Raw genomic sequence first — 14,607 nt, forward strand, 5'->3', positions numbered from 1 at the left:
ACGCTTCTCTTTTGGACTATGCATATGTGTTGCTATTCTTATTGATTCTTCTATCTGCTTTAACATCATTCAAGCTGTTATCACTGCATTCGACCAATGTTTGTACCTATTAATTATAACTACTTAACTGTGTATACCTCAGATGTTCAATTGTGATAAAAAAAATGAACAGCTAGAACAAAGTAACCTAACTTGCATTACATAAATGTGCTCTAGAAAGGCAAAGCCAGATTAATGGCTGGTTAACCTAGTCATAACACCTAAAGTCAGTCATTCTCATCCACAGACAGCACATGTACCTAGCAATTATAGCACATTGTTAAACTGTGTACACCTTAGATGTTGGATTGTGGTAAAAATAAAACGTATTTCACACAACTGTACACTAGTCTGCAAAGACAGACTGTTTAAACTTAGGCAAACAAGGGGGTAACTTTCATCCACAGACAACCCCTCACCCTCTCCCAGCAGTTGTAGCCACTTTGCTCTGTAAACCTTATCTGACTGTGATAAAAGATGATGCATCTTAACGTCTTAGCACAGAAATCAGGGACAAAGCCAAAAAATAATGAGGACAAAGGCCCAGAGTCAGAGAGGTATTTCCTTTACATACTTAGAAAACTGTTAGAATAACAGTTTTGTATTTTACAATGCATTTTTTTAAGGACATGAAGTCTGAAACTCATATCTCTGTCAGTATTTAGTGACTACAGTCCTGAATGATTTGTCAGAAACCACATATTTTATAAGGAACAGACCAAGAAAATATTCAAAATCAGGGGTTTCTTGCAAAATTATGGACTGAAAGCTTTGTTGCACATAAATATCCAAAAATTGTTCAGCAGTCCGGCAAAGTCAGGTGGCTAATTGAGCAAACAAAAGCAGGAGCAAATTATTTTTTTTCCAAAAACAGCAGACATTTTTTTGTAAACCTCATCTGACTGTTATAAAAAATAGTATCCCTCAACCTCTTAGTGTGGAAATCAGGGATAAAGCCAAATGAAAGCAAAGCCCAAACTCAGGAACAGATTTTAAATATTGTTCTCATATAGTTGTAAATTTACTAGAGTAACAGCATTCATTTCCTGAAGGGTATGAACTCTAAAAATTCAAATGTCTGTCTTCATTTAGTGACTGTAACCTTCAATGATTTGTCAGAAAACCATAGATTTTATGAAGTGTAGACCACAAAAATATGAGGCAAAATCAGGGACATTATGTGAAATGAGGGACAGTTTCAACTTTGCTTCCAACAAAGACTCTATAGAGAATAAATACTTATATGTTGCCCACTTGACCAAGTTTGCCCAGTGTGCAAATGTTCCCTTTGAAGGTGTGGTCAGGTAGCACTAACTCATTAAGTGCTTTGTCACATAAGCAGGCAAATGACGGTAGAAAGAATCAAACCCTGTACTCTGGGCACAGGAAGCAGCTCATCAGTAGCTCAGAGCTTCAGTCCTCTGAACTAACTGTTCCAGTGTATTTCACAGAAATGCACACTAGTCCTGTAATGCTAGATTGCAAATAAGAAAATAAGCTGGTAAGTTGTTTTTCATCTGCAGCAAGCCCCTACCCAGCCACCCATCCACCCACATTTAGTGACTGTAATCCTTAAGAGACACATATCAAAAATATAAAGCAGAGCCACAGACAATTTATGATATCACTGACAGTTTTCAAGTTTCTTTCACTGTCACAAGAGAATAAATAATCCAGTGTATTTTATACAGATGCACACTAATCCTGTGAAGCCAGACCATGAAACAGCAAGGGGGTATAAGCTGCTTTCATCGATAGCCAGCATTCCCCTTTTTCATTTTAGTGGCCTCAATCCTCAGTGACTTGCCAAAAACTACACAGACTAAAACATTAGGCAAGTCAAGGACAGTTTGCAAAATCAAGGAAATTTCAGAGCAAATGAGAAGCAGCTTTATTTCCACAGCCATTCTGCAGTCCATAGCTCTTAAACCTTTTGCCTAAGAGTCAGAGACAAAGCCAAAAAGTGGTGAGACAGAAAGGCCCACAATCAGGAACAAATTTTAAATATTACTTGTAATTTACTTACAAAGATGTCAAAGTAACAGATTTTGCATCAGGATGCATATTCTGACTTCTGATAGAGTAAGAAGTATCAAACTCTAACGTATGGCAATAATGAATGGTTGTAACCTGACTGATTTATCAGAAAATGAAATGTTTGATGAAAAATAGTGGAAAAATACTAGGCAACACCAGGGACATTCTGCAAAATCAGGGCCAACTAAACTGCAGTTCTCCCTGGAATGTAGTTGTCATTGCTTTTATATCTGGTTGAATGGCAAAAAATAAATAAAAATGGATAAATACTTACCTCATGCTAAAACGAGCATGCACAGTTGTCCATCCACTATCCAATTCCAACTCTTCCCTACACTATTTAATTTTAGTGGGCTTCCTATTCATTGCTTTCCCTGTGAATCACAGGAAGACAGTGAGCAAAAAGTGTAGGTTCTATGCAAAAGATCACCATGCATTTATTTATTTATTTACTTACTTATTTCTTTATAAGTAAAGGTAAAACTAAATAACTAAATAAATAACAAAACAGTGGTCCTGAGCCATTCTGTGGATGTGCAAATAGTCGGCACTGTAAGTGTACTTAGGAAGTATCTGCAGCCTACCATTTAACCTTTTTTGTTCAAGATTACAGAAACAGGCAGATGAAAGGGTCATGATATTCAGCAGCACAAAATCTAATTAAAACAGTTAGCATTACCGACAGTGCACATAACCAAAGTTTTTAAATTATTTCATTGGCAGGCCATGGGTTCCTCTAAAGCTGGGAGCCCTGTGCAGCCTCCTGTTTCACTCCTATTGTAAGTCACCACTGCTGGCTTCAAATGCATTTTCTCTTAAGTGAAAGAAATCACCTCCAAAGGGAACCCTTTCTTAAATCTCTCCATCAGGAAATGCACTTCCAGTGGACTAAGATACCACTAAACTTATCTGGTAGAACCCACTTCTTCCTTAAGGCATGAGTGTACTCTTTGTATAAGGTCCCATTCAACTGCCAAGTGCAAACCCTCCCTCTGCAAAAGGCCTTCCTGCCACTTTCCTGCATCTTGGTCAATTCACCTAAGTTACTCCTTTCATTCTGGCTCTGCAGCCTACTCCTCTGATGCCCCATTGCCTCTTTTATAAGGTACTTGCCAAATGAGTATGGGCTGTTTCACTGGGACCATACATGTGCACAGCAGGTTGTCCATGCACACTTCTTAGCATTAAATGCCACTATAGTTTGGAGACTTCCCTTGATGTCTCTGCCATTCCTATGTCTCTTGTATGTTCCCTATGCCTGCCTTTTTTTTGAACAAAGGTACCACTGTACTCAGCCAACTGCCCTAAGTCTCAGTCATACACAGCATTTGAAGTCTTTAAGCCAGATGCTCCAGATGTATGTAAACATTAGCAGTAGACAGAGATTGCTTAAGACATTAGATTATTCACTATCATACAGCATAAATGCGCCCAAATAAACCCACCAGACTCTCCAGTACCACTGAGCTTTAAGCAAGCCACATTATAAAACACAGTATAAGAAAAGTACTGCATAACAGTTTCCTCCTATTTCTTTTTATGCAGGATGGTCTCTCTTTGGGCAGTCACATCCTGCAAAAACATGCAGTGCCAAATGTCTCAATTTAGAACCACAAATATTTATAAAGTTTCTTATAATAGCTGAACAAAACAACTGCATTGTAAGATTTTATTTTGGAACAAGTGAATTCCACAACCCTACAGCTTAATTTCCAAGCAGGAAGTTCCTTAGAATTTTTAATGGGTTACAACAGCATGGAAAACGCACAGCACCAAAACACACAAATACCACAAACTTAACACAACCCATGTGTTTATCTTTACATTAAAGACAGACATTTGTTTCCCAAAGGCATTTAACAGGTAACTGAAACCCCCTACAAGATATCCATGCCATCTGTAGCTGCTTAAAACAGCCTGTTGCACATTTTGTTTTCTTTAACCACTGATTGTCTCCAGCAAAATAGCGAAAAGGCAATCTGTTTCATGAAGGCACCTAACAGGAAAATTGAGACCCTTTACAAGATATCAATGCTAGCTATAACTGCGTAAAGGACCATGTTGCATATTTTATTTCTGTTAACCACTGACTATCTTCAGCAAAATAGCAAAAAGGCAATCTGTTTCATGAAGGCACCTAACAGGAAAATTGAGACCCTTTACAAGATATCAATGCTAGCTATAACTGCGTAAAGGACCATGTTGCATATTTTATTTCTGTTAACCACTGACTATCTTCAGCAAAATAGCAAAAAGGCAAATTGCACATCTATTCCTGTAACTTCATTAAACAGTTATCCCTTCTGTGAACTGCAGCATACATACACAGGAACAGAACATTTATACAGCTACAGCATCCCTTCACACATGTTGCTTGATCCTAAAGTTTGACAGCAAATTTTAGCAAGTTACTTCAGCATATATACACAAATCAATTGACACACAAAAGAGTTTCCCAGTATTAGTCCTATATCTGTCTATATATTTTTTTAATTTGCAAAAAAAAATAGCTAGAAGAAACAAACACCATTACACCCATGACATAGAAGAATAAAGCTTCGACTACATGTCAGGTGAAGTTTGATTCATGGCTTGGGCACTTGGTCACACAGGCATAGACATCTGCTGAAACGTGGGCTAACACTGTCCACACACAGCAGGCTGTCACTGCAGTTGGAGCTTGCTCATTACATTCCACCAACAGGCACAGAGTGGTTCCTCTTCTTAATGATCCCCCTTATCAGTGCACCTTCTGCTAGTTTCATGGTTAATACAGACATGTCAGGCCATGGCCTAATACTGCACATTAATGAGCAGGCTGTCAAAAGATCAAAACTGAGAGGGCAGGCATGAAAAGGCAAAAATTTAAAAAAGGGGCATTGTCTAAATTGTTGTAAGTCATGATTGCATTATTAGGGTTAGGTTGTTTTTTAATGCTCAGCTAATTTAAAAGAAAACCACATGTAAAAGTGAATTTAATTGCTTAAATTTTCTGTATTATTATTTGATTTTTTATTTTTTATTTTTAAACAAACTTGTATATATTTTAGCTTAGAGTTCATTAGTATTGATTTTTTTATATTTGTTGTTTAATGCGCAACAACTCTTGATAAATTAATACACCAACCCTCCTTTAATCTGTTCTCTTCATATACCATAACACTTCTTTTATTACTTGCTTATATAAAATATATTTAATAACCTAATTCACTTTTCATTGTTCTACAATTAAATACTTCTATTCACTAACCCTATTCTTCCTTTTACACTAACACCCTACATCCTCCCCTCATACTCCCATCCATATTTCCCTTCTTTTCCTCTTAGCTTTGTTTTCTATCTTATTTAAAGGGTAAAATTCCCTAAGTAGCTTAAAAATCTCAGCAGAAACATTTAATCCTCTCAAAAACCTTCTTATTTAATTAAACCATTCTCTCATAGTCAAGCTTAATAAAACCTGTTTCTAGTTTTTAAAACAGAAATATTCAGAAAAGCTGCATCTAATTCTCAAACTACAAATTTCATTGTTTCAATGTGTAGTCAGCTTAACTAAATCTGTTGAAGAAATTATTTTACATCTGTAATTTCTAAGTAACCAGACTGTCTAACCAGCCTTCCTCAATTTTTCTGCTCCCCCTTTCTTCCTGACTGTACTCCCCATTGCCCTGTAAACCTACCTTACTGCTAACACCCCTGAATTCTCCCAACAGTTGAAAAGTACTCTGGCCCCACGTCACTAGAAACTGCCATGACCTTACCTAAATTAACATTCAAATCTTGTATGGAACTCATGTAATCCTCACCAATTATTGGACAGAACATCATGGAAATGACGTATAATACCCGTCACAAATCTCCCTGGGGGATACTCTGTTCTAAAATGGGAAGGTTCTAAAGCCTTTAACTGGAATCGCTGGAAAATCTCAAGATTTCCTTAACTCATTACCTTGTCGCCACAAGTTTAAGCCTAGGTCATGGCTATAATTATGTCTGCTATAAAATCTCTTAACATATAATTTCTTAATAGTCTTGCTCTCAAAGTATAAATAACAAAACTGTATGTCAATAATTTAAAACTGTATAGCTCATTAGATGAGTCATCAAAAGCACAACTGCAAGTTGTCAAAACTTTGGTCTTGATGAAAACTGCAAAAGCAACCTTTAAAGCAGGAAAACTGCAATTCGGAAAACGAAAGTTTTGGAACAAGAATGATATAAAAAAAATGAGAGCAAAAGGGATTGTAAATAAAGAGGAAGGGATCAAGAAAGAAACATGAATAATCAAAAAAAAATGTGAATAAATGAAGACAAGAATAAACTTGAGGAACTTTGAAAGAAATAAAAGAAAAAAGACATTCAAGATGAAAATTAATCCATAAACTGAAACAAAAGTCTCAAATGACTGACTGGCCACAAAATGGAGTGATTAATGAGAATGACTGACTGATATCAATCTTGGTTGGAAAAGAGGGATGCTTCATGCTCACCAAATGTTACAAAAAATATTTTATATTTAGGGAATATAATTTTATCTATAGGAAAGGGTATTTCGGTAGAAATGTATTACATGTATAGAGCTGCAATCATGGGACTCCACACATATCTGCTGACACACAGATGCAAGTAAGATAACAACAAGAAACTAAGGAGATTAAATCTAAGATGATTTCAGGAAAGGATTGGCAGAAGATATATTGGCATCAAGTGGAAAATAAATCAAAAAAAAAAAAATAAAAAAAGATATAGCAAAAAAACAAAAGAAAAACAATAAATGAGGAAACAAAAGAAGGAATATAAGGTGAATAAAAAAAAAAGGAAAAAAAAATAATAAAAAACTTATAGAAAAACCAAGTGGAAATAGAAAACTGAGAACAAAAGAAAATGGAGACTTGAAAAACCAAGAAGATTCAAAGAAATGAATTGGAAATTCAATAATAAGGTTGCAAGAAGATGTTGGCTCAAAACAAGAAATCTGATTTGGTGAAGCAGACAGACAAAGGACTGGTACACAAATGGTGAAAAACAGTCACACACCCAACTGGGTCAGACATACTAATGTAGAAGGACTGTATACTGAGATAGGCAACTGTATACTGAAGATTGTTGCACTGGGGATTGTGCAAACATTAACATGATGAAGGAACAAAAACACTGAAATGTATAAAACACTGGAAACTCATAGAAAAAGACATCACAACAAATCATCACATCATGCCAACAGTTCAGTTGGCCACAAAGAAAACAGAAAATGGTGGTCCATGAAAAGAAAAAAAAGACAAAAGTGAGAAAAAACATTGCCATTAAACTACAAAATACATTGCATATGTTGAGAGACATATGTCTTTCAATACAGAGAGACATAAAGTAAAGGAACAACAGGCAATGAATTAAGATTACAGACCATCCCGGAACAAGAAGGATCAACAACCAAAAGAAATAGTTAGGGGATATTTAGATTCAAGACCCTGCCAAAAATTGTATTTACAATAGGTTACCAAATGTATTACTTTGTACAAATTACAGAAGAAGAAGATACTTTTAGCTGCGAATTTCATGATTAAACAATACTAATTTCATGGAATTTTAAATTGTATTTGATCATGGGATGGGCTCCATTCTTGTCATTGTTCAACATGAAAAGATTTGTACTGAGAAATTACAAAGGAAGGATATTACAAATTGGTTTATTAAATTTTTTTAATTAATAATCAAAGCAGTGTATAACATTTCCATATTACATACAGTACATTTTATATACAGTACAATAACACCTACATATTTCATACCTGCAGATACTCCCTCCCCAATTTTTATTTAAATCTGAATATAAAATCTGAATATAAATCCCAATGCTGAGTGGTAGCTAACACTGTTAATAAACATCACCAGAAATTGAATAAGGTTTACAAGAGGTGAACACAGTAGGTAGCGTGTTTTACCAGCGTGTATTTGCAGCTCCTATTTCTCAGACCTTCAGGTGACGATTTTTGGCCCACTTTTTGCCCCATGTTTAGGTGTTATATATAGATCATGTAATTATTCAGATTACACTGACTCACACTTGCCTCACAATTGCTTCAACATCATCAGCAGCTATAACATCAGCACAAGCATCAATGCAAAAACTAATGAAAAACACTAAATGTGAAATTTGGATAAACAAAATATTTCCCCATACCATATAGATGACACACCCCCTCATAAGACACTGTCATGTCATAACACAGTCATACTCTCTTTCTGCCTCTGATGCCCTCTCGTCTTCCATTATTTATTCTTTATCTTCTTCTTATCTTTCTATCTATCTGAGCTTCCCAAGCACCTTTTTTTTTTAACTCCCAAGTCTTCCTCTCCTCCCTTCTCCATTCTTATCATATTAGGTGAATGAATATGATACCCGTATATGTCTCTGTGTGGTGTGTGGTGTAAGATCAATGTCAATGTTTGAAAACACTAGAAACATCAAGCCATAGTGTCAACATTCATTTTTCAGAATAATCAAATCAAAAAAAAAAACACCCTCTCTCACTATATATATGTATAACTGCAACTGCACACTACAGTGGGAAAATGGAAGAATGTTCTTATCCTCATTGTATGGCAAACTTAATAAAAATAGTCTTCCTGCACAACTCTGCAGCTGACGATTTCAGCTCAAAGTTTAGCCAGTCAGTGTTCTAAAATGTCGACTAACTGAATGGGTCCCATCTCTCTCTCTCTCTCTCTCTATATATATATATATATATATATATATATATATATATATATATATATATATATATAAAAATCGGGTCTATATTATAATAGCGAAAATCCCTTTAAGTGAACACGAAAACACCGACACTTATTGCGCAAAACGTGAATATGTTGAACGTACAAAACCACGAAATTCAAAAAGTCGAAGTGTCATGGTTGGCCCGTCTGTGGTATAGCTCCGTATGGTAAGTGTGTGATAGTTATGGACCTTAGGGTTAGGGTGCGGGTTAAGGTAAGTGCATAGATAGGTAATGTATGCAAGGTTTAGTGTAGGGTTAGAATTAGGGTTTTGTTAAATGTATGTGTGTGGATTATTTATTTTGTTTTGGTATATCTGTATAGGGTAAGTCTGCAATAGTTACGGACCTTAGGGTTAGGGTGCAGGTTAAGGTAAGTGCATAGATAGTAATGTATGTAAGGTTTAGTGTAGGGTTCGAAGTAGGGTTTTGGTGCTTTACTTTCGGGTTAGGAGTAGGATTTTGGTTAGTGTAGGCAGTATGTAGTGGGAGGTGGAGTTGGCCAACTATGGGGATTTGACTTTTTGTATTTCGTGGTTTAGTACGTTTGGCATATTCGCGTTTAGCGCAATACGTGTCAGTGTTTTCGTGTTCGCTTAAACGGATTTTCGCTATTATAATATAGACCCATAAAATTCAACTTGAGAGCAAGAGAGATTCCTAAATAAAAGCAAATGGTTCCCCAAATACCTAGTGATAGTCTCTGAGCCTTCATCAACAAGTAAATAAACACATTGACTTGATATAGTCATATCCAAACATATCCGCCACCACTGGAGCAAAGTTCTTCCAGATAACTGTATGGGCAGCCTCATATTTTTCCAAGCAATCCAAAGCAGCCCTCACAAGTACAGTAAGTGCCCAGGGCCAGAAACATAAAAACCATTTAAAAAAAGGAGGCCAGCACCCAAGGAGTAAGAAAACCATATATTTATTGTGGCTACTCCAAAAATACACACACAATCAGACCGGTTTTTGCAAACCTGACTTCTTCAGTGATGAACACACAATCTTTAGTGGTATAATATATACCCCAATAAATTAAGCATTTAAAGCAACATCACCATAAAGCTAAGAACCCAGCCATTAATTACAAATTATCATTGAGACCCGGGGAAAACAATTCACCCACCCTAATTATCCAACTTTTTTCTTTTTTATTGAGTGCTGGCCTCCTTTATTGAAGCAGCCTCATATTCTTCCCACACTATCTTGTTTCACTGAGACTGGAACAACCTTTTGAATATGAGTTTTTGGCTAGGATTGTCATTGTCTATAGCCAGGTTGTCTGGAATTTTCCTATGAGCTTATAAACCTGTTAATCTAAATAAGCCTTGGCCTTGATGAGAGGAGATGGCAAGATAACATTAATCTGAGATATATGTTTGCTTTAGAACACCCTATATATATCAAATTTTACTGACACTGACAAACATAGTGGAGTTTAATGAACTCAGTAATGATGATAAACTACTTCAAAGAGAAGAAAAAATCCCTGCTGGACAGCATTCCAAAGATGGATCCAGTACTGGAGTAGAAAAAAAGAATTTAAAACAACAAAGTTAATATTTTTAGTGAAGTAAATAGGACAATCAGCAGGGAGTAGGGTCTCATAAGACATTTATAAAAGTTAACATTATGGTGAGGAGGTGATATAAGTTGCTTTGTGAATTTAGATATAATTCATTTACAACAGCTCTGTATAATTACAGTAAAACATAATGAGACATCACATTTCTTGGAGAGAGTTATCTGGACATTCACTGGCATTATCAAAAGCATTTTTTGTCTATAAAGCCATTGTTTGGAATAAGAATGGATATTTAAAAAAAAAATATCCCAGTTCTACACTTGCTGGACTAACTGTCATCCAGGCCTTTTGAAAAACAGTGCAGTCATCCCTTAGAGCACTCATTCATGCAGAAATAAGAGTGGTGCGGTAGCGTTGTCACCTCACAGTAAGACGCTGTCTGGTTCAATTCTCAGCTAAAGCATCTTCTGCGTGGAGACATGTGTGAATGGGCGTACCTTCCTTGAAGGTTGTGCATCAGGGCTGGTATCTCAGCACGTAAAAATCAACTACCAATCATTAGCGGACGGGAGTTCCGCTGTGGCGACCCCTAACCGGGAAAAGCCGGAAGACACAACAACATTTGTACAAGGTATTCACTTTGACTTTGGTTTGGGAGGGTGGCCTAATGGTTGAGGTGTTTGCCTTACAAACACAAGGTACATGGTTTGAATCTCACAGGGGATAATTGGCTAGGATTAAAGTGGCTCGCAAGGGCAGTTAGCCTAGTACTACTCTATGAACCTATGCACTGATTTGACCTTTTTTCACAGTACTTGAGTTGGGTACAATGGTCAGTCCATTAATTTAAAACTGGATAAGGGTTCCAGCTAGCATGTCTTAGATTGTTTTCCTAGCAAGTCCACTTTCAGCTCTGGAACTAGACCCCTTTTTATAGTGCTTAGTAAAAAATGTGAATTATTTAGCTGCATCTTTAAAAACAGTTTTACAAAACACACTTTGGAAGAAAACAATAGATGCTGATGGCATGCTTGTAGAATGAGCACTTACAGTATTTTTGAATAGGTTTATCCACAGAACTATAATGAAAGACATCATCTGATCAGGTGTAACATGGTTAAATGGTGGTCACAACTAGTTAGATGCAAAAATAGTAAAACTGATTTGACATCCAGAATTGTTTCTAAAATGAGCCCTACATCTATATATATATATATATATATATATATATATATATATATATATATATATATATATATATATATATATATACACACACACACACACACACACACACACACACACACACACACACACACACACACATATATATTTAAGGAAAGCACAGTATAATGCAGGACTGTTTATTAACATATATTTGCAATATTGTTGTTATATAGCCTTAACTGCAAATAGAAGTACTTCACATTCTTGCTTGGTGTCACTTAATAGAACTTGATAGTCTTCAATTTTCTGTCTTACTCCATTGGAAGTTTTCCATATCAGAGTTTATTTCTACCAGAGCTTTGACCTCTACCTTCAAGGGATGTTCACAATATGTCCAAGAACTAGAACTCTGCTGGTGTACCTCATGCCTTATATTTTGAAGTGTGTTCTAAAGCTGTATTTATAGTTTCATAGATGTTTACTAGGCTAACAACCACAAGGGCCTTTATAAGGCTAGCCATGCTATACTATACTATCATACTATATTATACTACTAATATGCACATATGAATCAATATGCACATTCCCTGACATTGCTTTACAGATATTGTCATTAAGTTTGCCATTTTTAGACAAAGTACCAGACCCATGATTTTTCTTTAATTTATTTTGTTAGTTCTGAACCACAAACTCCTCATTTCCTCATTTGCTTGGGGGAGTAGTTTCTCCAGAGATACACAATCATAAATTCAAGTTTGTTGAGAGAATGATGATCAGTATCTTTTTTTAATGATCTAATGAAACAAACAGCATTTTCTGACTGCAAAGCATTCTGAAGCATAATTACTTAGACAACATAAGCAAGTAGTTCCATAGAAAGAAATGTATCCTTTGACACTGGTGCAGTTCTCTTAATTATTAGGTATTCCTGGATGGCATTTAGCTGTAATCAGCCATTAGTCTGGAATATATCTGTTTCATTTTAAGTTCCTGAATATCACAATGCAGTAACCTCTAATATGCTGCTAGATGCAATGGACGTGGTATTATAATAGGACTTTAGCAGGCTCAGTTTGCCAGTCTTGTTAAGCGTTTTATTTTTTGCCACAGATAATAATCATCTGTAGCTCAGAGACTATTTAAATGAGATGGAGTTGCCTTCTTCAGATAATGCTGCAGTTCTCAAATGACTTGAACAAATGGAACTTAAATCTTGATAATTTACAAAATTAATATAATACCTCACACAGAGAAGTCATTTATCTTTAGATATGTGCATTTAAGTATAACAGAAGTTATTCCCCTTTACAGTTTCGTTGACATTTAATAGCGGTTGGAAAAATTGTTTCAGATTTATTACATATAGTCCTGATTAGATGTTATTACTGAGAGCTATAAAAACTGGAACAAAAAACATCATCCAGGTATATAGTATTAAAGAAACATTGTACCATGCCTCTATATGACATATTAAAGTAAGTAGCTATCATTTTCTGCTTTTTATTCTAATGAAGTTTAAAGTTCCAGCTATATTTCATCATAAAAGCACAAGAATGTGTTTTGTGAGCCAATTTCATTTCCTATTAAACAAAAAAGCCAAAGACAACTTAAGAATTTCAATTCACACACATAACTCCACTTACTGGCATCATTGAACTCAGCTTTGTTAGGAAGGAGTAGAGAAAAAAAACAAAGCTTTTTAATCAGCTTGATGTTGGGTACTTAGCAATGATACAAGTACCTGGTATTGCTGGGATCCTGAAACTTATGAAATGGCATACTGGATGTCATTTCAGCAAGCGTTACAGTCAAGTTATGTTATTAATAAAGGAAAAGCAATGTGCATTAAAGGAGATATTTAATAATAATTAGTAATGAAATGTTTCTGTATAGTTCATGTTAGTTATACTATATTAGATTTTTAAATAACAAAAAAGTGTATGTCTGTTTAACTGATGTGATGCCATTGGCATGAAATGCAATTAATTGGCTTTTTCTTGTGATATGACAGTACCATACTAAGGAAGGTTGGGGTCAAAACCAGCATATGTGTTTGAATTCACATTCCTATAAAAACCTACGTTTGGCCAGTTTTCATTTGCTGGTTGTACCTTTGTTTCTTTAGTGTTTAATAACCAAGTCATACAGCAATGCAGTATGGATAAGCATTCCCGACATGTTAAAAGAAGGATTTAAGTAACACATTTTTGTAGGATTGACTGTGTTCAGTATCAGTGTATCCATCTGAACTTCCAGGAACTTATTTAGAAATTACATTTTATATTTCTGGAAATCAAATTGTATCCAGATGAATCCTAAGCTGTTTATGTTTAGAAATGTTATTTTACCTGTGTGATATAAACAGCAACAAAGAAATATGTTGCATTTGAACAAAACTAAAGAAGAAATTCTTAATGTTTCAAAGTGTAGTAATAGGAGTGTGACAAAAACCTTGACATTACTGGCTTTAACATCCTCAATGGACAGAGTGAAATAAATTTGTCATTTATTTTACACTGGGAATATATAAACAGAACTTCTGGGGAATATATCAGTGGAAATTTTTCAGTGTCACAATGGGTTATTCACTGCCTAAAGAGTTGTTTAAATATTTTTGATAATTACAGAGGGAAACTAGAATATAGAAAAAGATAAAGTAAACAAGAAAGAAAGATATAGAGAAATACATACATTAACAAACACAAAGAAAGACAGAAAAACTATGAAAGTAATAGAAACAAAAGAGAAAGAGACTAAGAAAGAAAAAACAAAAGAGAGAAAGAGATAAAGTTCACTAGAGAAACAAAAACAAAATATAGAGATAAAGAAAGAGTGAATGAAATTAAACAGAAAAAGAATGATACAAAAATATAAAATAAGCAGTGAGCTAAAGAACAAAATTGAAGGAAAAAAAGAGCCAAAGGAAGAGAAAAAGACAGAAAGAGAGGGAAATTAACAGACAAATGAAGAGAACAAGAGAAAGAAGGAAAGAAAAGAGTGAGGAAGACAGAGAAAGAAAGAAAGACAGAGTTATAGAGACAGAGGGAGAAAGAGGGAAAG

The 14,607-nt window shown here is 35.2% G+C and overlaps 1 protein-coding gene across 1 annotated transcript in view; it reads left to right on the forward strand.

Moving 5' to 3' along the window:
* Positions 1-14,607, forward strand: part of GABRB1 (gamma-aminobutyric acid type A receptor subunit beta1) — a 2,653,090-nt gene that overhangs the window by 1,951,608 nt on the left and 686,875 nt on the right. The window lies entirely within an intron of this gene.

This window comes from Protopterus annectens, chromosome 2.part0 (assembly GCF_019279795.1).
Source record: "Protopterus annectens isolate FY-2018-M chromosome 2.part0, PAN1.0, whole genome shotgun sequence".
Lineage (NCBI taxonomy): Eukaryota > Metazoa > Chordata > Ceratodontiformes > Protopteridae > Protopterus > Protopterus annectens.